At 37.6% G+C, this 25106-nt stretch overlaps 1 protein-coding gene and 1 long non-coding RNA gene across 4 annotated transcripts in view; both read right to left on the minus strand.

Moving 5' to 3' along the window:
• Window positions 1-25106, minus strand: part of LOC115211302 (breast cancer anti-estrogen resistance protein 3 homolog) — a 242706-nt gene that overhangs the window by 127376 nt on the left and 90224 nt on the right. The window lies entirely within an intron of this gene.
• On the minus strand, window positions 495-20322 carry LOC118762111. Its single transcript, XR_004997894.1, has 3 exons — window positions 20278-20322; window positions 599-605; window positions 495-536 (listed from the first exon to the last, which is right to left on the minus strand). It is a non-coding gene; the product is annotated as an uncharacterized LOC118762111 (long non-coding RNA).

The following is a 25106-nucleotide window of genomic DNA, read 5'->3' on the forward strand; positions in this document are numbered from 1 at the left end:
CTCCCATTGCATGACACTTGGGAAAGTTTCTTCTATTGTAGCCCTGAGCCAACTAATGCCTTGCGAGTGAATTTGGTGGATGGAAACTGTGTAGCAGACCATTGTGTGTGTGTGTGTGTGTGAGCCATGTAATTACACACGTGCTTTTCTTGGACTTTTTTTCCTTCTCTAGACCTTCCCTTTCTCCTCTTTCTGACAATGAGCTATGTGCAAAATGTTATTCACCTACTCTTTTTACCATCTTATACTGAGTTTCAAGCTATATTTTCCATGTGTACATCCTTTTGATGTTTGACATTTGTTGTTTTGTTATTCGTTAATTCTAATTTTCAATTTGCCTAGTCCCACTGCCTGGCACCTTGGGCAAGTATCTTCTACTTTAGCCTCAAGCCAATTAAAGCCTTGGTATATATATATATATATAAAACACACACACACACACATATGTATGTATATATTTGTGTGTGTGTGTGTGTTTGTGTCTGTGTTTGTCTCCTTGCTATCACTTGACAACCAATGTTGGTGTGTTTATGTCCCTGTAACTTAGCAGTTTCGCAAATGACACTGATAGAATTCGTCCTGGGCTAATTTCTTTGACTAAAAACCTTTGAAGGTGTTGCTCCAGTATGGCCATGCAAAAGGATGTATATATATATATATGTATGTGCACATGCGCATATATATATATATATATATATATATATATATATGCACATGTACGTTTGTGTGTGTTTGTGCCCTTACTATATGACAACTGATGTTCACTTGCTACATCCTTGTGACTAAAGCCATCAAGGTGGTATCCCAGCATGGCCTTAATCCAATGACTAAAACATTGTTTTAATTCATTTTGAAAATGATGAAGTATTTGTTAAAGTAACTATCATTATTAATATGGCATTTGGTACTGACATCGTCTGTGTGAGTGCCATGTAAAAAGCATTCAGCCCACTCTACGGAGTGGTCGGTGTTAGGTAGGGCACCCAGCCATAAAAACCATGCCAAAGCAGATACAGAAGCATGGCACAGGCTCCTGCCTGGCCAGTTCCTGTCAAAATGTCCAACCCATGCCAGTATGGAAGGAGAACATTAAATGATGATAATGACAACGTTTTTAATATAAATTAACATGAAATTTTGATAGAAGGTTTTAATTCAGGGAATTTTTATTATAGAACCAAGAGCAGTTTCAGATAGTTTGGAATCAAAAGGGTCAAACTGTTTACTAAGGGATGCTAATATTCCTCAGCATCTAAATGTTACTGAAACCTCTTACCGATTTGGCATCATTAATAATTCTCTAACAAACTGTTAGTACTAACATCTTCAATGTCAACAGCCTAGTACTAATGTATATCTGTTGACTAGATAAGCCATACACCTTTAAGCAACATTTCGAAGCAACTAGTTATTTAAGGAAACAACATGAGTTTCCAGTGGATTAGTTACTATTGCAAAAAGAAAAAAAAAATCAAGAAAAATGGAAACAGATAAGAAGAGGGCTAGAAAGTTATTTGAAGATAGTGAATCATGGATGGGCAGATATATGTGTGTATATTTGCGAAAGAGAAAAAAGATTGTGAGCTTACGTAAAAGAATGTTAGACTGGAAAGTTATAAAACAAAATAATTTTTACCTTTTTGTTTTCTAAAGTTGATACCTTTTCTAGAAATAAGAACTTACCTGAAACAGAAAGAAAACACTATATTAGCTACATGTCAATTACTATTATTATTATTATTATTATTATTATTATTATCATCATACTTTGCCTTTGCTTTAATTTATACAAGCTGCACCTCAGCTTCAGCCAGAGACATCAAAGAACAGGTTTTTATATCTAAAGATACAAACAGGTGAGGTACAATGCAATTGTAAAATCTGATGGCCAGGTCTTATAAAAGAAAATTATTATTGTTATTATTATTATTATTATGGAAATGAGATGGCAAAATCATGAGTGTGTTGTGGAAAATACCTTGTGGTATTTGTTCCATCTTCTAATATTCTGAGTTGAAATCTTGCTGGGGTTAATTTTCTTTTTTATCCTTTTCAGATCAGTAAGCACTAAGGTCAATGGTATCAGCTAAATCCCTGCGCTCAAAACTGCTGCTATTCATTTATACTGGAAACAACAATAATAATAATGATAATTATTATTATTATTATTATTGGGTGAGAGAGCGGTGCATGCCATCAAAGTGAAACTGGGGTAAAATATACGAAGCCCAGTATACCCATCATGACTACCCGTCTAAGAGTACACTAGGCACATGCATCACAACCATATGTGTGCGACATGGTGATCTCATATCAAGATAAACAGCACATGACCTTGCAGGTGGGGCCCAGTTAGAATTTTCTTCTGGTCGAGTAGCCCATCCCACTCAAAAGGTCCCTGAATAAGGGTTGTTTAAGGATATTGAAAGAAACACCCATGTTTCCAGAGGTGAATTATTCAAACCCCGAAGAATTCCTCTCAACTCATGGCTATGATGCTCCCCTATTACTTCTGCTCGTGATCAGAGATGCACATATCGTCAGCCACTAAGGGATATGGTCAACCGGTTAAGGTCAAACAACTGACAAGCAAATCTGTGGTATTGAGCAGAATATTTGCTGTAGCCCATCTTTTATACCAAGACAAAACAATGTACATGATAACACTTCCAATCAGTTAAGATCAGAAGCCATGAGAGCCACTGCCTGGTACTATTATCATTACTATTATTATGTGAAGTCATGTTGCAATCACAATTGTAAAATTATGGTTTTGATTCCAAGACTGGTGGTGCATTGCGTTTTTTTAGCAAAACACTTCATTTTGTATTGCTTCAGTTCAGTCAGTTGTAAATGATTAACCTTGTAACAGACTGGTCTGCCTGCATGCCTGCCTAGCCTGTGGTATGGCTACAACTGTGGTAAAGCTACAACAGTGCAAGGTAACGCATTGTGACCAGTGGTGTGTAACAACATCCAATAGTCTGGTCAAAATAGTGATTATTGTTAGAGCGATAGAGTGGCAGAACTGTTAGAGAGTCAAGCAAAATGCTTTTCAGTTTTCATCCCATCACTTTACGTTCAAAGTTCTAATCTCACCAAAGCCCACTTTGCATTCCAGAGTCAATACAATAAAGTACAAGTCAAGTACTGAAGTTAATATAATTGACCATCCATGTTATTCCAAACTTATGGTGTCTCATCTATATCAGAAACAGTTAAGGGTGGCTAGCTGGCAGGATTATCAGAATATCAAGAGAAAAAGTGCTCTGCAATATTTGCTCTATTTACATACTGAGTTCAAATTCCACTAAATTCAACTTTGCTTTTCATCCTTTAGGGATGATAAAGTACTAGTCAAGTGCTCAGGGTGATATAATTGACTAGTCCCCTCCCCTAAATGTCAGGCCTTGCTGCCTACAGAAGAAGAAAGGATTGTTGTTATGATGATTATTATTATTAAGACCTTGCCTTTCATCCTTTCAGGATTGATAAAATAAGCATCAGTTGAACACTGGAGTTGATGCAATCGACTTACCCCATCTCCGAAATTGCTGGCTTTGTGCCAAAATTTGAAATCATTATTATTATTGTTATTATTATTATTAAGGCAGTGAGTGGGCAGAAGCATTAGCATGCCAGACTAAATGCTTTGCAGCATTTCATCTGTCTTTATCTTCTGAGTTCAAATTCTGTTGAGGTCGATTTTGTCTTTTATCCTTTTGTGGGGCCAGTAAAATAGGTAGCTTTTGAGCACTGGGGTCAATGTAATCAACTCCTCCACCACTCAAAATTGATGGCCTTGTGCCAAACTAAGGAGGAGGAGGAGGATCATCATCATCATCATCATCATCATCACCACCATCACCATCATTATTATTATTATTATTATTATTATTATTATTAAGGTGGTGAGCTGGCAGGATTGTTAATATGTTAGACAAAATGTTTAATAGAATTTCTTCTGGCTCTTTACATTCTGAGTTCAAATCCCACCAAGATCAACACTGCCTTTCATCCTTTTGGGGTCAATAAAATAAAGTACAAATTAAACCCTGGAATCAATTTAATCCACTGACTCCAATGCTCACAAATCTCAGGCCTTGTGCTTATTATTATTATTATTATTATTGGTGGTGGTGGTCATTTCATGGCTTAGTCTGCAGGAGGGGTTGTGCATCTAGTCTTCAGACTTGGGAAATGAATACAACTTACATTTGGCTAGCATATTTTGTAAATCAGTTTTAGAAAGGGAGAATGTGACCATCAAGGAAATTCCAGAAAAGTTGATGTTCTAGATTCTGTAAAGTAGAAAGTGTAGGGCCTGGAAGGTGGGCAGTGGGTGAGACATAAGAGTAACAGGTAGTAGTAGTAGTGGTGGTTGAGAGCATTGATAAAATCTGAATGAAATTCCTTGTAAATTAGTTACATCACAATATCAGAACATTAGAATTCTTTGTATAGACAACAACTAGAAGTGTATGATAATAGAAGCTATAGAAGTGTGTGTGGGGGGTATGTATGTATGTATGTATGTATATATATATATATATATATATATATATTATGTGGCTTTCATAGAAATTTGTACACATCTAGATGCCATTACAAAGAGTATATGAGTTAAAATAACAAAAGGCTGACAGCAGGTCATGTGAAGTTTCCTGGAAAACAAACATATGAAAAGGAGAATGCATTTGTTGCATATACAAACAGAGCTAATAAGCATACACAGTCTATCTAGTGATGTGTTTCATATACTTATACACAGACTCTACATACATATGTTCACACATACACACACATATACATGTGTGTATGCCTATATATATATATTCATGTATACATGTGTATGTGCGTATATATATATATATATATATATATATATTTATATATAGAGATATATATAGAAAGAGAGAGAGAGAGAGAGAGAGATATTATCATCGTTTAACATCTGTCTTCCATGCATGTATGTATGGGTAGGATGGTTGACAGGAGGCAGCCAGGTAGAAGACTTCCCCAGGCTACTGTGTCTGCTTTGGCAGGGTTTTTACAGCTGGATGGCCCTCCTAACACCAACCACTGAGCAGAGTGGACTCAGTGCTCTTTACGTGGCACTAGCACAGGTGAGGTTAGTTTTGGCATGATTTTTACAGCTGGATGCCCTTCCAAATGCCAACCACTTTACAGTGTGGACTGGGTGCTTTTAATGTGGCACCAGCACTGGCAGGGTCACCAAGTAACTTGCAAGACAAGGAATTATGAGAGGGACAGGGGCATTTGAGGAAGGGAACTTGTGCCAGAGGATAAAAGGTTAAGAGGCAGAAATAGGTATCTTGCTATAAAGGAGGATGTGATCCACTGTCAGATGATGAAAGGTTAGAGTAAGACAGAAAAATAGAGAGGTAGAAATAGGTGTCTTGTTATAGAGGAGGTACATAGTTATCCAGTGAGAAATATATATATATATATGTAGAAATATAAAGTGGGTTGCTTCATATTTTTATCCAACAGAGAAAAGATATTGCTGAAAATGTAACCTTCAATCAAAAGTAGTGATGTACAACCATTTTTTTAAGTGAGTCACAAAATTCATATGGAAAACTTCAAGGACCATGAAATATAAATTTTCTTTTGACTGCATTATGCAATCCAGTATGACACAAAAGTCACCGTGTGGACTACCAATACTTGGGTTTGGATCAATAACGATGCACCTAGACCATATTGGACATCACTGATCTAAGGCATTGGTGGTGACTGATAATACTCTAGGCCTCCTTCAGAATCTCAACACTTTTTGTTACTGCATTCCTGGTGAAGTATTTTACCTACCATCAAAACTATCCCTTAATCCAATTTAAGGATCAGTGCCTAATTTCTAATATTAACCCTTTAGCATTTAAACTGGACATATCCAGCTCAAATATTCTACTTGTTTTCTGTTGCAGTTAGCCAGATCCAACCTCTCACACCTATCTGACAATGTTAATATAAAAATAAACAATCACATTCTCAAAATCTCAAAGCTACAAGTTGATGCATGATTAATTTTTAAGAAATGTAAATAAATAAACATCACATATGACAGAATAATCTGAATGCTAAAGATGTATTACCTTCACTGCCCTTTTAAACAACTTGAAATAGGTGGCCAAGATGAACAATCTATCAAGGTCTTTTGGCAAAAGATCATAAAGGCCATTGATAATATCAAAGCATCTTATGATGAAGAAATCACGAACTGTATTAACAGAGTTTGGAAGGGACTATGGCCAAAAGCATGATTTTCTGGAATTTGCAGAAGCAGTCTCAGCAGTCACATGATTGAGCTGTCCAATGAATGGGAAATGCAAAATGTCATTGCTAAAAGATTTAGAGAAGTTGATAGAGTTTCATGATAAGAATGTATTTATTAAAGACCTGTAGGAGTTAGTACAGCAAGACATCCAAAATAGACCTGAATACTCTACTATAGATGTAGTAACACCGAAAACAATTTTTACTACCTAATTTTTAAGAAAACAGCCCCACCATGTTTACAGAAATCAAGAACCAGTTTATTAAGAATTAGATAAACAATTACAGGTATCAAATACCATACAAGATGAATTTTTGATTTATTAAAATTGCCTCTACAGGACATGTCATAATTGCGAAGTGGCAATTAAGACAAGTTCCACATGAGAAGGGAAGATCATCTGAAGAACCAAGGATTCTCTAAAGTAGACATGCATTGAGGAAAAGATGGGTTTATTGTCTGGAGACAAGAGGAAAGTTACGGACAGATGTTATTGGTTCAATAGCTATCATCAACATCATCATCATCATCATTGTTTGACCGTGGTCGAGACAATGGAATTTACCATGCTACGCCAGACTTCACGGTCCATCATGGCATTACGGAGGTCCTGTTGCTGGATGCCTGTATCCCTGGAGATTACATCAGGGTAGGAGAGTGTGCGCCTTCTGGTATTGCGAGTAGATGGCTTCCAGAGGAGAAGAGTAGAAATTACTTCTTTTTCAGCTCTACAACAATGTCCAGCAAACTGGACTCTCCTACCTTTCACCACCTGTGTCATCTCTTGTGAAAGGTAGGAGAGTCCAAAATCATCAACAGGACAACTACCTGACCTTATCTAGTAGCTGAGGGATTTAGACTTATACAAAAAATGTAGAATATATTTATGGCCAAGGTAATTTGCATAATTTAACCATTTAGCATTCAGATTACTTTGCCAAATGTAATGCTTATTTATTCACATTGTTTTGAATTTATTGTGCATTATTTTGTAGCTTTGAGATATTAATGACATGACTGTTTCTTTTTAGAATGACCATTGTACAGTAGGTGTAAGAGGCCAGATTTGACTGTTATCAACATAAAACTAGTAGTATATTTGGTCCTGATATGGCTGGTTTCAATGGTAAAGAGTTAAATGGTAAAATGAATCAAGTGAGTGGCCAATGGCATGTAAAGGCATACCTTGACTTAAGTTGTTTCAATTTAAGTCGTTCTCAATTATACGTCAGTTTTCAAAAATAATATAGGGAAAAATAAAAATCAAGTTAAGTCATTTTATTAAACTTCACGTCTGTCCACCACAAATACTGGAATCATAAAATCCCTAGAAAACCATTAAAAGCACATAAAATCATGTTCTGTACAATAAATAAGAATAAAAGCATATAAAATCATATTCTTTTCTGCTCTAGGCACAAGGCCCTAAATTTTGGGGGAGAGGGCCATTCAATTAGATTGACCCCAGTACGCAACTGGTACTTAATTTATCAACCCTGAAAGGATGAAAGGCATAGTCAACTTTGGCAGAATTTGAACTCAGAATGTAAAGACTGACGAAACAGCGCAAAGCAGTGCACCCAGCATACTAATGTTTCTGCCAGCTCGCCACGTTAATATAAAATCATATTAAAATATGTACAGTAACTGTTAAGTTACACACCATAAAGCAGTGTAGCTTAGTGAACGAAATCATGAAATCAGCTGTGTTGCTTTATTTATCAGTCTTTTGGAGCTCATATTGCACTGTAGTTCCAATATCTACTGTTAGACATCATTGTGATTTCCAGGATTGTTTTGAATTCAGATTTGTTTCCATCTGTCTATCTACTTTCTAATTCTCATTCATTTGTGACTTTATTTTTTGCCCCCATGACTCCTAAGAAAATTCATAGTGAAAGTGCTAAGCTATGATAATTGCAAAACACATTAAATAAAGTGTCTGCAATGTACAGTAAACACCGCCATATTGTATTCATAAATTTAGATTACTTTTTTTTTACTGTACTCTATTAAGAAATGAAAATTATTTGTAAGCTTAAAATAGGTTATTATTAACCATGTATTATTGAAAATGCATTCTTAAGGCGCAGGAGTGGCTGTGTGGTAAGTAGCTTGCTAACCAACCACATGGTTCCGGGTTCAGTCCCACTGCGTGGCAACTTGGGCAAGTGTCTTCTACTATAGCCCCGGGCCGACCAATGCCTTGTGAGTGGATTTAGTAGACGGAAACTGAAAGAAGCCTGTCGTATATATGTGTATATATATAAGTGTGTGTGTGTATATGTTTGTGTGTCTGTGTTTGTCCCCCCAACATCGCTTGACAACCGATGTTGGTAACTTAGCGGTTCGGCAAAAGAGACCGATAGAATAAGTACTGGGCTTACAAAGAATAAGTCCCGGGGTCGATTTGCTCGACTAAAGGTGGTGCTCCAGCATGGCCGCAGTTAAATGACTGAAACAAGTAAAAGAGAGTAAGAGTATAAATAAAGTACAGAACTGGGAATGGCTATTAACATTTTGGCCTAGAGACAAATTAATTCAACTTGAGTCATTTTTTCACTTAAGTTTTGTCTCCTGGAACCAATTAACGATGTAGGGTGAGGTATGCCTGTATTAGAACAGCAGACAAATACAGGTATATCAAATACCATACAACATAAATTCTTGATTTATTAAAATTATCTCTGTCTCTTGAGGATTTATTATAATTACTTAAAGGCATTTAAGATCAGCTACACTTGAGAAAGGAGATAATCTTAAGATTCAATTAGAATGACCTTGATTGGGATCTCAGTAGCAAGGCAAAGAGAAATGTTCCGATCATGATGGCTGCTGCTATGAATTGCTTCATGGGAGAAGACACCACAAAACATTGACAATATTAGATGTATCCTTCAAAAAGCAACCAATATGTAAAAAAGGAACCACAGCCTGAATTCTCATGCTAGATTTAGTCTATACATGTCCTATTTCTCACTTCACTTTCCCACAGAATTAATTGTGGTCAGGCCTTGTGAACTCATGATTAAAATTGGTTAATAACATTTATAACATTAGATCTTAATTAAACTTGGTTTCTAATTTAATCATAACTTTAGATCACAATGTATGAAATAACATAACATCGCATGAGGTTATCAAAAGTTATTAAGTGCTTCTGGGGTGTGACAGCAAGTTTTGGGCTTTTTCATATTTATTTCTGTTTATATCAGTTAAGATAGCCTATGAAGTTTTTAACCCTTTTTATGTTGTTATAATGACCCCAAATAGTGCTGTTTCATTTAGCATTGAACAGTTTAAGAATGCAGGATTCCAAGCATGGGAACACCACTATTAACCCTTTCGTTACTGTATTTATTTTGAGATGCTCTGTGTTTCTTTCAATTACTTTAAATATAAGAAAGAATTTAGTAAAATAACTTAGTTATCATTAAGCTAGTGTTAGGAACATTAAATGTGACTAAGGTTTGGTGGAAGATTTTAATTCAAAACTTATGAAAACAAGACATTTGCTCTACAGAGCCAGAGCCGGTTTCAGCTGGGTTGGTAACAAAAGGGTTAAGGTGCAAGCTAGGCTGTGTAGTTAAAAAGTTCACTTCATGACTGCATTTGTTTCAGGTTTCATTTTGCTATGTGACACTTTAGGCAAGTGTTTTCTACTACTGCTCCAAGTTGGCCAAAGCCTTGTGAATCGATTTGGTAGATAGAAACTAAAAGAATCCTGCCATGTATATGTAACCATTTGTATCTAGTGTGTGTGTGTGAGTTGAGTATATTTGTCTCTTCTTGTTTTGGCATCAACATAATAGTTGTAAATGAGTGCCATTGTTATACAAGCAGTGTCATTCATTTTCAATATTCTGCAGAAGTGTGTCTGACCATAGAGAAATAGTACTTGGAACTGGTGAGGATTGGTCACAGGAAAGGCATTGGTCTCAGTAAATTCAGTTCAAACCAGACCTCTCTCCTTTGTACCAACTTTACTGTTATTTTTATTCATAACCTAATTCTTCATTTCTACTATTTTTATAATTTACCCTTCCCCACTTCCCACATGATAAACAATTTAAAGTTTTTGTTCTATTTCTGTTTGTTGAGTGGGGAATGTCACTCACTTGAATCTGAACAATCTGAGTTCATTTCCTGTGAAGTTTAGTAGAAAAGAAATGATTTCACTTGCAGGAAGAAAGAAATGTAAGTCAAAGATGGTGAGATTTTGTACTTATTGCCTTAATACAAGTGTCTTGTACTAAGTGACCTAGAAGAAGTGTCAGCTTTTATTTTGTATTTCTCCCCCACCCCCACCTTTCTTCTCCTCTGATAACCTTTTTCTCCCCATAACAATTTAATGGAGAAAAAATGTAGCCCCCTTCTACAAACCATATCAGATAGATGTTGCCAAATCAATCATCCATGACAGGGGTGGGATGGGGAATCACATGCCTTAAACTTGACCTTGACGTTTTTTATGAACTGGTGATGTTTTTTTTTGATATTTAAAAAACAAAAACATAATAGACTCAACAAGTATTAACACCATTACTGTAAGGTCACCAGTAAGAAAACTGCTGACATTAGCTTTATACTCTTTACTTTTTTACTTGTTTCAGTCATTTGACTGCGGCCATGCTGGAGCACCGACTTTAATCAAGCAAATCGACCCCAGGACTTATTCTTTTTTTAGCCCAGTACTTATTCTATCGGTATCTTTTGCCAAACTGCTCAGTTACGGGGACATAAACACTCCAGCATCGGTTGCCAAGCAATGCTAGGGGGACAAACACAGACACACAAAAACACATACACACACATATATATATATATATATACATATATACGACGGGTTTCTTTCAGTTTCCATCTACCAAATCCACTCACAAGGCTTTGGTCGGCCCGAGGCTATAGTGGAAGACACTTGCCCAAGATGCCACACAGTGGGACTGAACCTGGAGCCATGTGGTTGGTAAGCAAGCTACTTACCACACAGCCACTCCTGCGCCTATATAAATTAAGGTGTCAGAATTGAAATTCTTAGCATTTTGTCTGTCTTCATATTCTGAGTTCAAATTTCACTGAGGTTGACTTTGCCTTTCATCCTTTTGGGGTTGATAATAAGTACCAGTTTAGTACTGAAGTCATAGTAATTAATTTACCCCTTAGCCCCAAATTCCTGGCCTTATGCCAAACTTCAATTTTTAAGCTGCATAAAGGCAAGCTGGCAGAACCATTAGCACTTAGCATGCATTTCATCTGTGTATATGTTCTGAGTTCAAATTCTGTCACGGTCAACTTTGCTGTTCATCCTTTCAGGATTGATAAAATCAGTACCAGTTGAGTACTGAAGTTAATGTGATAGATTGCCCGTCCCTTCCCCCTAATTCTAGGCCTTCTGCCTACAGTAGAAAATAATTATCAAACTACATACTTTTATATTTAGATTCCAAGTTAAAAACCCTGTCATGGTCACCATTGCTTTTGTCCTTCAGGAGTTGGGGAAAGGATTGATGAAATAAATTAATAGTGAAATGGTGGTGGTGGTGGTGGTGGTGCCACCGCAAAGTTGACCATGAAGGAATTTGAACTCAGAAAGTAAAAATGGATGAAATGTTGCAAAGCATTTTGCTCAACATGCTAATGGTTCTACCAGCTCACTACCATAATAATAATAATAATAATAATAATAATAATAACAGTAGTAGTAGTTGTTGTTGTTGTCTGTTCCTTCTCAAGCCATGCCTGGCTCATAGGGCCGGTTTCCCGGTTTCCTTGGTGTATAGGTTCCCCACCTGGACAGGACGCCGGTCTGTTGCAGGTGAGCTGCAAGATGCAGGAGGAAAGAGTGAGAGAAAGTTGTGGCGAAAGAGTCAGCAGAAGTTTGCCTTTATCTTCTGCTGGAGCCGCGTGGAGCTCATAAACATACACATCGCCCAGTCTGAGATTCGAACCCGCGATCCCTTGACCGCGAGTCCGCTGCGCTAGCCACTAGGCTATGTGCCTCCACAGTAGTAGTAGTTTCTAATTTAGGCACAAGCCAATAATTTTGAGGAGGGTAGTAATTCAATACCTATTTCTTTATTACCCACAAGGAGTTAAACATAGAGGGGACAAACAAGGACAGACATAGGTATTAAGTCGATTACATCGATCCCAGTGCGTAATTGGTACTTAATTTATAGACCCCGAAAGGATGAAAGGCAAAGTCGACCTCGGTGGAATTTGAACTCACAACGTAACGCAGACGAAATACCGCTAAGCATTTCGCCCGGCGTGCTAACGTTTACTTGATTGGTTATATTTTATCAATTCCAAAAGAATGAAAGGCTAAGGTGAACCAAGTAATATTTGAAACCAGAATGGAAAGATTTGGAAGAAATACCAATCGATAATGTCAAGGCTTTGCATTTTATCTTAGACATCCATATTTTAATTCACTCTTGGATGGCAAAATTGATAGACATTATGTTTATGTTTATGTTTTCCAGTTTCAGCTCTTGAGCTGTGGCCATGCTGGGGCACCGCCATTTGGTATCTTATTAGGTGGGTGGCCTTATATTCTGAATTCAAATCATACCCTTATCATCATCATTGTTTTAACATTCACTTTTCCATGTTTGCATGGATCAGATGGAGTTTATTGGGGCAGATACCATTCCTGTCACTTGTTTCTAGGCAAAGTAATATTTTCTTATGGCCAAACATATTTTCACAGAAGATAGGAAACAAGAGACACTACTTATCTATAATATAAATTGGACATGGGGGCGATCGTTGTATTCTTTCTTGTCTTGAGGTTCACAGCCAAACGACTGGGTGCATTCACATGAAAAATGGCACACATGTGGAGACGGGTGCATAGAGTGGACTGCAGTTTGTATTTTTTCCTAACCCCCATACTTACCGAGAAAATCGATTAAAACTTTTTCTAATAGAATTTCCCTCTTTCTTCTGCCATTAAAACAACCAGTTGCTTAGAAGCTGGTTTCTGATGGGGTAGGGGTCAGGAAATTTTCACATAGCTGGAGGCTCCAATCGAAACAGGGGAACCGAAATGATAAGGCTGACAAACACTGTTTACTCTTTACTCTTTTACTTGTTTCAGTCATTTGACTGTGGCCATGCTGGAGCACCGCCTTTTAGTTGAACAAAATCAACCCAGGACTTATTTTTTGTAAGCCCAGTACTTATTCTATCGGTCTCTTTTGCCGAACCGTTAAGTTACAGGGACGTAAACACACCAGCGTTGGTTGTCAAGCAATGCTAGAGGGACAAACACACACACACAAACATATACATACACATACATACATATATATACATATATACGACAAGCTTCTTTCAGTTTCCGTCTACCAAATCCACTCACAAGGCTTTGGTCGGCCCAAGGCTATAGTAGAAGACACTTGCCCAAGATGCCATGCAGTGGGACTGAACCCAGAACCATGTGGTTGGTAGGCAAGCTACTTACCACACAGCCACTCCTGCGCCTATGACTGTTATATATTATGCCTAACCAAAAACGATCACAGCCACATCATCCAAACAGACCGAGTGAAAACAGGCTTAGCTGCTAGTAGCCTATAAATATAAATGAATGTTACCATCAGTACAATCTGTAAAGAAGGGAAACAGTCTAGTGTACTAGTGACCAACAGCTACAGTGCAGTGTAAATTGTAAAGGAGTCAAATGAAATAACACTTCACTCAGTTCTTTCTTTACAGAATCATAGTTTTTGAAACCTATAGATATAAATGAATGTCACTATTAGTACACTCTGTAAAGTGGGCGACATTAGGAAGGACATCCAGCTGTAGAAACCATACCAAAACAGACGATAGGACATAGCACAGCCCTCTAGCTTGTCTGCTCTTGTCAAAACACCCGACCCATACCAACATGGAAAATGGATTTTAACTGACAGTGATGGTTGGATGTGTGTGTGTGTGTGTGTGTGTGTGTGTGTGTGTGTGTGTGTGCGTGTGTGTGTGTGTGTGTGTGTGTGTGTGTGTGTACTATATATATTGCAGTTTATTTTTGTCATGTCTACTCAGGCTGGAGATTAAAATGCTTCTCACTACCATTGCTGGTATTGTTTTGCATTTTATTGTCTTATTTGAATTATGGACAAAGTGAGAATGCGATGTGTCATATTTGTGGACAACAGAACATTGCTTGTATTAAAGCTTAGTGTCTTTTTTTTTATTTGTATATTTGTTTACTTATTTTTGCTGGTTCTCATTCCATTCTCACAAGATTTAAAAACCTCACCACTTTAACCTTCCCAATGATCTGTTGAAACATGAAGTTTAAATAGATTGTACAAGTAATGTTTTGTTTGTCACTTATAAGAACTGAATATATATATATATATATATATGTATATATATATATATATATATATATATATATATATATATATATATATATATATATATATATATATATATAGTATATATATATATATATATATATACACACATACACAATAAACACACTGGGGGTTCTTTTCGGTTTGAACGGCAGTTTTTAACATAATTTCTAGGTAACTAAAAAATTTTAAACTTCGTATACTGGTAGAATGTGTTTATAAAACATCTTTTTCTCTTGGCTTTATTGAGAAAATTCTATAGTTTGTAACATATTTGTTGTTTTTTTTTTTCAATTTCTGCAATTTCAACCAATCAATGACGTCTATTGTGGTGAAAACATTCGGTGCCGTATGAATATGTCCCTCGTTTAAGAAACAGATTGGGTTTATTTACATTTCTGAAGTAAAAAAGATACCCTTCACCCGACCCCTAACCCTAATGGGTGACAATTTCATATAACACTGCTAGAAAAAACTGCCGTTCAAACTAAAAAGATCCCACACTGGTTTATACCCCAGGACTGCTTTCTGCAATGAGCTGAAAAACTTTTTAATAGCTAAGATTATCCATGTAATTAGAAGACAAAATCTCCCTGTCTAAAATCTAAGAATAACAAGTAAGGGTGATAATTTGAATATTATTGATTGAAATTTTTGAGGAATATTAACATCAAGTGCAGGTGTGGATGCATGATTGAGCATCTTGCTTCTCATCCATGTGGTCTTGTGTTCCATCCCACTGCATAGCGTCTTGGGTATGTCATCTACTGTGTCTCCAGGCCAACCATAACCTTGTAAATGGAAAATATGTGTGTGTGTGTGTGTGTGTGTGTGTATGAGCATACCCGCCTCTTGACATTATGTGATGGTTATAAATGAGTATCACTGTTTCACAAGTGTTCATTTCCAGCCTTCCATGGAAAATGTGTGGCCATGGGGTAATATTTTGCTTGGAAACATGTGAAGGTTGGTGACAAGAAGGGTATTCAGTCACAGGAAATCTGCCTTAATAAATTCCATCAGACACATGCAAAATAGGGAATGTGGATGTTAAATTATGATGAGAATGATAAACAATGCAGCTGGGAATTAATTCCAAAAAATAAAAATAAAAATATTTATTCCAGGTCCAGGGATGGTGAGTTGAATGTTATTACGGAAGCACTCCGTCGGTTACGACGACGAGGGTTCTGGTTGATCCAAATCAACGGGAACAGCATGCTCATGAAATTAACGGGTAAGTGGCTGAGCACTCCACAGACACGTGTACCCTTAACGTAGTTCTTGGGGATATTCAGCGTGACACAGAGAGTGACAAGGCCGGCCCTTTGAAGTACAGGTACAACAGAAACAGGAAGTAAGAGTGAGAGAAAGTTGTGGTGAAAGAGTACAGCAGGGATCACCACCAAACCCTACTGGAGCCTCGTGGAGCTTTTAGGTATTTTCGCTCAATAAACACTCACAACGCCCGGTCTGGGAATCGAAACCGCGATCCTATGACCGCGAGTCCGCTGCCCTAACCACTGGGCCATTGCGCCTCCACTGAATGTTATTACACCATCATTATCATTTGACATCAGTTTCCATGCTGGCATGGGTTAGGCAACTTGATAGGAACTGGCAAGGCCAGGGGCCACACCAGTCTGTTTTGGCATGGTTTCTACTGCCCTTCCTAATGCCAACCACTTTACAGACTGTAGTGGGTGCTTTTTACATGACACCATCACCAGTGCTTTTTACGTGGCACCCCCTCACCCACACCAATGCTTTTTATGTGTCACCTTCGTTTTGGGATCTCAATTCTGTTATGGTGGGCAGGTCTTCTTGAGTACAGCAATGTGCCACATGACTATAAACTTTTACATCACATGACCTCAGAGCGTTGGGCCTCACTGAGGCAATGGCGAAGGACCGAGATCTCTGGAGATATGCTGTGACTGCAAAGATCCGGGCTGCTTCCTGCACCAGTTCCGCATAGCCCCTGCCCATTCAAAGTACCCTGGATCCCAGAACGTCCCGCTGTGCTTGAGGAGACCTGTTGAGATAAGTACATGTACATGAACATCGAAATAAATATCAATGGAAATAGTAGTTGCGATACCTGTGCCGGTGGCACATAAAAAGCACCATCCGAACGTAGCCGTTGCCAGCGCCGCCTCGACTGGCTTCTGTGCCGGTAGCACATAAAAAGCACCATCCGAACGTGGCCGTTGCCAGCGACGCCTTGGACGGCTTCTGTGCCGGTGGCACGTTAAAAGCTCCAACCGATCGTGGCCGATGCCGGACCCCCCTGGCACCTGTGCAGGTGTCACGTAAAAAGCACCCACTACACTTGTGGAGTGGTTGGCATTAGGAAGGGCATCCAGCTGTAGAAACTCTGCCAGATCAGACTGGAGTCTGGTGCTGCCCCTGGCTTCCCAGATCCCGGTCAAACCATCCAACCCGTGCTAGCACGGAAAACGGACGTTTAAACGATGATGATGATGATGATGATGATGATGAGAGAAGTGTTTGTCTTAAAAGTATTGTAGCGGCACAAGCAGTCAGCGCCATATTGGACGAGATCTCGCAGCAGCCATTGCCATCTTCAAGACTGGAGTGAGACCTCACCTGCATCCATTTGCCATGTGCGAGATCACAATGAGGCTCGTGGTGGAAAACTGTATATATTGGGAAAACCCGGTTCAGAGTGGTCTCTTTTGGTGCCGCTACACAGCAGCGCTGGCTGAACACCACCACTGGCTGGTCCTGTCTGTAGGTTGTATCTCCAGAGGCAATGCACCCGCACTAACAGAGCGACTACACAATGCACACAGCTAAAGGTGGTTGCTGAGAGCAGCACACTTCACCTATCCTGTGAAACCTGTAAATAAACCAGTTGCAAATAGCCTTTGTACTTGAGGTCTTCTCTCTTCGCCTGCCGGAGACTGAACTACACGAAGAACAAAAAGATGATGGAAGGAGACGATATTCTCCCGATATTGTAAACCTTGCCTTCCGTTATAGTATTCACATATTTTGATGTATTTGAGAATATTTTTGCTTATATATTATACACATGCTTATTATATTGCCATGCTATTTTATCTACTTCAATCATTTGAATAATTGGTAATGTGGGACTCAAATGATTTCAGATGTTGTAGCTTGTCATAAAGTACATGTTCTCTATGTTTAGAGTACACTCTTTGTGAACCCAAGTACTCAGTAAACCATTATAAAAGAAATATAGAATGAAAAAGGACATCTGAACAAGATACGAGAGAACAATACAGACCAAAATGTAATCTAGACAGAGACAAAAGTTGTGACAAAGTAGAATGGATATTTTAAAGGGTGTTGGAAGAGAATCAGGAAGAGATTCTAAAATTAAAATTAAAAGGAACAAAAAAAAAAAAATATTGTGTTCGTCTGGAACGATGAGAGACAGAAAATGTTCATCCTATTGCCATGCTGTTAGGAACTGTTGACCTATATGAAGTTGATTCACTGACTATCTAGCCTAAATTCTGAAACTGAGATAATTGACTACCATCACATACAAAGGTTTTGCTGGCTGGCTGGCTGGGCTCGCTTTGGGTTTGGGATCTTGGTTATTCTTGTCACTGTTGTAGTAGTAATGTAATGTTGGTAGTTGCACTTATAGTAGTGGTGGTACTTGTTTTGGTGGTTGTTATAGTAGTTAGGGCAGTGGCTGTGAATTGTAGTAGTAAAGATATCTATATAATGATTAGAATGGCAGACAAGTTCTGTATAAAAAAAATATGTCAATAACCTTATCTATCACTTTCCCAGCTAACATCAACAAAAAATAATAGTTGGCAAAGATTATATATATACATATATACACACACACACACACACACACACACATCCCAACTAACATCAGTAAAAAATAATATATATATATATATGTATATATATATATCAACTTTAGCATATCTGCCAGTATATCTTCAAAGCAAATTAGAACTATATTGGTACTGATGCTATCTGCATATGAACTTTAAAAAATATAAAAGTTCCTCCTTAGAACACTGCTGCTGATTCTGTAAGTTTGATATGATATGTAACCTTTTAAATCATGGAAAGATACAAGCATCTATCTATCTATCTATCTATCTATCTACCTACATATCTATTTACCTACCTATCTATCTGCCTATCTATCCATCCATCTATCTACCTATCTATCTACCTATCTATCCATCTGTCTATTTATCTGTCTATCTATCTATCTATCAACGTAAAATAGTTTTTAGCAGTCTAATAATATATTTGCCAGCATTGTGCAAATTGAGACAAGATGCTTTGAAGATTCTGGGTGGTCCAGGTGCTAGAAAAGTATTCTTTAACTCTTTTCCCTCTTGAAGAAGAGGTACTTGTCCAAGTAACAATTTGGAACACCTACCAAGTACGCATGTGCAGACAACACACTAACAAATCCAAGATATAATTAAATTAATTTTACCTATAATATTGATATTATGTAAGGTGGTGAGCTGGCAGAAACATTAGTATGCCGGGTGAAATGCTTAGCAGTATTTCATCTGTCTTTATGTTCTGAGTTCAAATTCCACTGAGGTTGACTTTACCTTTCATCCTTTTGGAGTCAATAAATTAAGTACCAGTTGTGTTCTGGAGTCGATTTAATTGACTGGCTCTCTCCCCGCAAATTTCAGGCCTTGTGCCTAGAGTAGAAAAGAATATTGATATTATGAAAACATCATTATTGTCCTCTTTTAACAACCATTTTTCAGGTTTGCATGGAAATTGCAGAGGCAGATTTTTCTTTGCTAGATGTCCTTCCTGTCAGCAACTTTCACCTATTTCCAAGCAAGGTAATATTTTTTTCCATAGCTAGATATGTTTTGTCCCCGATATGTTTTGTATAACAATGGTGCCCTTGTGATGTGCAGTCAAGGGTACAAATAAAAACACGTGCACGCACACACACACACACACACACACATGATGGGCTTCCTCAGTTTCCATTTACAAGGTTTTGGTTGGCCTGTGGCTATAGAAGATAACACATGCCCAAAGTACCATGCAGTGGGACTGAACCCAAGACCACATGATTGGAGAGCAAGCTCCTTAACCACACAGCTGTGCCTGGAATGTACAAGAGAATTAGGTACTTTTTGGTTATCTCACCCCCCCACCCATTAAAAAATTGCCATTAAAAACTGGGTTACCTCCCCACTAAAAAACATCAAGTTAATATGGTGACAAGAGATTGGATTAAAAGGGTTTAGATCCTTTTGATTCACTACTTCAACACATTGTTGATGTGTAGCATCCTCAGTAGGCATGGGATGATTTGTTATTGAAAAGTTGAGTGGCTGTGTGGTAAGTAGCTTGCTAACCAACCACATGGTTCTGGGTTCTGTCCCACTGCGTGGCATCTTGGGCAATTGTCTTCTGCTATAGCCCCGGGCCGACCAAAGCCTTGTGAGTGGATTTGGTAGACGGAAACTGAAAGAAGCCTGTCGTATATATGTATATATATGTATATATATATGTGTGTGTATATGTTTGTGTGTCTGTGTTTGTCCCTCTAGCATTGCTTGAAAACCGATGCTGGTGTGTTTACGTCCCCGTCACTTAGCGGTTCGGCAAAAGAGACTGATAGAATAAGTACTGGGCTTACAAAAGAATAAGTCCCGGGGTCGATTTGCTCGACTAAAGACGGTGCTCCAGCATGGCCGCAGTCAAACGACTGAAACAAGTAAGAGAAAAAATAAAAGAAAAATGGATTGTGATTACTTGTCTTGACATCATGTGACTGTTGTAAATGAATGTCATTTGTTTCCATGTTGGTCATGGGGGAATATTACCTTATTTGGCAACAGGAAATGCTCCAACCATAAAAAATCCAAACTATCAGATTCATTCACAGAAAAAGCGGATGTTAAAATAATGATGATTATAGGTGGTTAATTAGAATATTGGATAGAATGATGGAACAAATACCATGCTTTGAAGAAAAAAGGTTAAATCAAGTAGTGTCTAATTTTGTTCAGTGGTTTACATCAGTCATGTGCCGGTGGCACATAAAAAGCACCATCTGAACGTGGTCGTTACCAGTGCCGCCTTAGCTGGCTTCCGTGCCGGTGGCACGTTAAAATCTCCAACCGATCGTGGCCGATGCCGGACCCCCCTGGCACGTAAAAAGCACCAACTACACTCGCGGAGTGGTTGGCATTAGGAAGGGCATCCTGGTGCAGCCCCTGGCTTCCCAGACCCCGGTCGAACCGTCCAACCCATGCTAACACGGAAAACAGACGTGAAACGATGATGATGATGATGATGATGTGTTTCTATTCATTGATAACACAATGTCCTCCTCCTCCTCCTCTTCTAATGTTGATAAAGATTTCATTGAAAGTACAAACCTATAACCAGTTCAAATATGCCTGAGGCATATTCACTGTGTTTTGTGTTGGGAGAAAATTTCTCAGTAGAGAAATGTGTGTAAATACAGTGAATCAACTCATAGCTAATGACCTCAGGAAAGATCACTGATCTGTCCCGGTGCATCATGGGATGATGTATGGAAAAGTGCATAATATAATGAAGCAGGTTTAAATAATATAATTCTTTGGTGTAAGTCACTCCATGTCATTGTGACGCCCCCTAAACATACATGTATGATATTTACAAAACCTGTATCCTCAAAAGACTTACAACATAATGCACGTAAGTGAATAAGGGATCTTCTCATGGTTGCTTAACCTGTTAGAAAGAGCAGCTAAATCTGTCTGAAATTCCATTCCATTCCATTATCTTCAAAGAAGAACACAGTGAATAATGTAATTTAGTATAGGTGTAGGTGTAGCTGTGTGGTAAAAAGTTTGCTCCCCAACCACATGGTTTCAGGTTCAGTCTCACTTGGGCAAGTGTCTTCTACTATAGCCCTGGGTTGACCAAAGTCTTGTGAGTCAATTTAGCAGATGGAAACTGAAAGAAGCCTGTCATACGTACATGTGTATGCGTGTGTATACTTATGTGTGTGTGTTTTTGAGTTTGTTTCCACCACCACCACCACCACTTGACAACTGGTGTTGGTTTGTTTACATCCCCATAACTTATCAGTTCAAGTAAAAGACACTGATAGAATAAATAACAGGGTTGCAAAAAATAAGTACAGGAGTTGATTTGTTTACCTAAAACCCTTCATGGCTGCAGTCCAATGAGTGAAGCAAGTGTAAGACGAAAGATGTTCACAGTGCCAGAAAAAAGATGGTGTGGTCACAGCACTTGTATGCATTTGACTTGATTAGGGCTGATGTGGAGTAAGCAATGATAACAGCAACAACAACATTGTACACACTCCAAACAAGTAGCTGTGAGTGATAGAGCATATCACACGTGTTGAAGCAGAACCCTCTAAATATAACAACCTTTTATATAAGACTTTGATATCAGGAAAAATAACAAGGGAAACAGATCCCTAACAATCAACAGTAACTGATAAAACTGATGAAAAGACTAACGATGACGATGACGACCACAATGCCACCCCTACCACAATACTTCAAGAATGACAACAATAACAACAGCAACAAACATAGATTATTTATTACGCAAATAGCTATCTAATCAAAACAATAAAATAAACACGGTAGGTGTCTGAAGGAAATAGGTTTGCCGAACACAAATATTTGAAGAACATATATATGTCTATGATTTCTAATATAGGGCAAAAGGTCACAGATTTTAGGGGTAGGGGTCGGGTGTAGTCATAAAGAAATATAAATATTATGGCAACGCGTTTCGTCTGGCACTCAACCAATTCTGATATTCCACCTTGTACAAAATAATTATTCTGCTGTTTTGTGCAGTCTCAGTGCTACCTTGATGAAGCAAACTAATAATCAGAAGTATTCCTCAAGTGACCACCCTTTCATTTTATGCATGTGTGTGGTGGTGGTGGTGGTGGTGGGGGTACCCAGGATTCTATTATTCAGTATGTCTTTCCTTTTATAAAAATGATGGGGCGTGATTTCTGAGAGATTTGGCTACTATTTCTTGTAGGCCTAATTATCACAAACACATTCCTTCTTAGAAAAAGGAATATTATTTTCTTACAAGTCATGTGACATCAGCATTTAGGAGAAGCATTTAGTTGCTTAACCCTTTCGTTACTGTATTTATATTGAGATGCTCTGTGATTCTTTCAATTATTTTAAATATAACAAAGAATTTAATAAAACAACTTAGTTATCATTAAGCTAGTGTTAAGAACATAAATTGTGATGAAGATTTGGTGGAAGATTTTAATTCAAAACTTATGAAAACAAGACATTTGTACTACAGAGCCAGAGCTGGTTTCAGCTGGGTCGGTGATGAAAGGGTTAAATCTAATCATATATTTGAGTGGTGATTATTTTATCTCTATAGGGAGGGAAGGTAAAGTTGAGTGCAGAGGATTTTGAACTCAGTATATAAAAGGAAACTAAATACCACAAAATATATTTCTTTCTCCTGATGCCTTACCATTCTAATACTCACAGCCTCTGCTTTCTACCATGGCCACAAGATTTTGTGAAAGAATATATTTGACTCCAGTATTTGACTGGCTCTTTATTTTGTAAGCCCCAGAATGAAAGAAGACAAAGTCAACCTCAATTGAACACAGAAAGTAAAGAAATGTAAAATTAAGGTGATGATAATGTTAATGACGATAATAATAATGGTAATTATTTTGATGACGATGATGTCAATAACAATGATGATGATGAAGAGGACAATGGTAATGTTGAGGATGATGACAATGATAATGATGAGTATGTTGCCACAAATGAGGATGGTGATAAATTCTTCTTTTGCTTCAAGGTCAGAACATAAAATGTTGCCCCAAAAAAGTAGTATTAGAGACAAAAATATAGCAGTTATAAAAAACACAACCATGCATAAATAATGGAAAGCTATTATAAATGCAAAATATCTATTAAAAGTATAAAAATTAAATAGAATTCTAATAAAAGAACAAAATTACTATCTAAAATTTCAAACCCTAAGTAAACTCTGTGCTTCAATTTATAACAGAAATAGGAGGGACAAAGGAATACTTTAAAAGCAGCCTTAAATTACCTCAACCTTGTCATTCCACTAGCTTAGGGGTTCTCACCTGGAGTGTATATGGCCCTTGGGGGTCCATATAAGATTTTGTTGCTAAAATTTATCTGCAATAAATAGGTTATACTTCTGCAACACAAAAGTATTTTAGCAACATTTTACACAATTCCTAATAATATCTTCTTTATATATAAAAGTGAAGTTGTGTGTCTGTCTCCTACGATTTAGATTCCTAACTACTCCCACATTTTGCGGTGCAGTTTAACCAAAACCGGGTATCTTATAGTTGTGATTCATATCGAGCCCTTCTGGGTATTAGCACGCGTCTACGATGAGTCTATGATTTAAAAAAAAAAATTACCATAATTTTTTTTTCATTTTAATGCATTTTTTTCGCTATTATATAAGGGAAGTAACTCCCTAAAATGTCTACGATGAGTCAACGATTTAAAAAAAAATTTACCATCATTTTTTTTCCATTTTTAATGCATTTTTATGTTATTTTTTGGCTATAACTCTCTAAAAATGCTTATATAGTTATTTCCCTTACAAACCCGAGCAACGCCGGGAGATTCTGCTAGTTTAATTATAAAAATGATTTTTTTAAATAGTAAAGCGAGTAGCCACATCAAAGTGACAGTTGAATGTTACTACTAGTTCAACCCCAGGCAGATTCTCTACCAGCTGGTTTTTGGTGCAAAGTTCTGCAGTGTTTATATACAATACATTGCTAGCAGGGGGAGCAAACCCCTATTACCCTCCAGCAGCTAACAGGATCGTGGGACTGGCCCAGTTTCGAGCTATTTTTTTAAAACATCAAATAACTAGAAGGGTCCATTCAAATAAAATAGGAATCAAAAAGTTCCATAGGTAAAAAAATGGTAGAGAAACTCTGCACTTGCTAGATATGGTGAATGGATTGCTGTGAACCTTTTGATTGAACTAAGAAAACTAGATTCCCTTTAGTTTTTCAAATTGCATGTGATATCTGTTGGCTATGATTCCTAACAGATATGATACCAGTTTGTAGTAATGGGGTGGGATTTGAACTCAGAATGTATAAGGCTAAAAGAGGTACCACAAGCCATCCAATTCTACACTAGCAAATCTACCAATTCACTACCCTGAATGAGTATTTTTTTTTTTATTGTCCCACCCTGAATGAGAGGTAAAGTTGACATTAGGATCTGAACTCAAAGTGCAGAGTTGTAACAACTACTGTGAGGTATTTCTATCCAGCACCCTAATGACTCTGCCAATTCACTACCTAGAAATAGTAACCAAATATATACCTCATATAACACCTATAGTTTTAAAAGAGGAAAAACACATTGGATAATGTAGTAATTCTT

This window comes from Octopus sinensis, linkage group LG1 (genome assembly GCF_006345805.1).
Source record: "Octopus sinensis linkage group LG1, ASM634580v1, whole genome shotgun sequence".
Classification (NCBI taxonomy): Eukaryota; Metazoa; Mollusca; class Cephalopoda; order Octopoda; family Octopodidae; genus Octopus; species Octopus sinensis.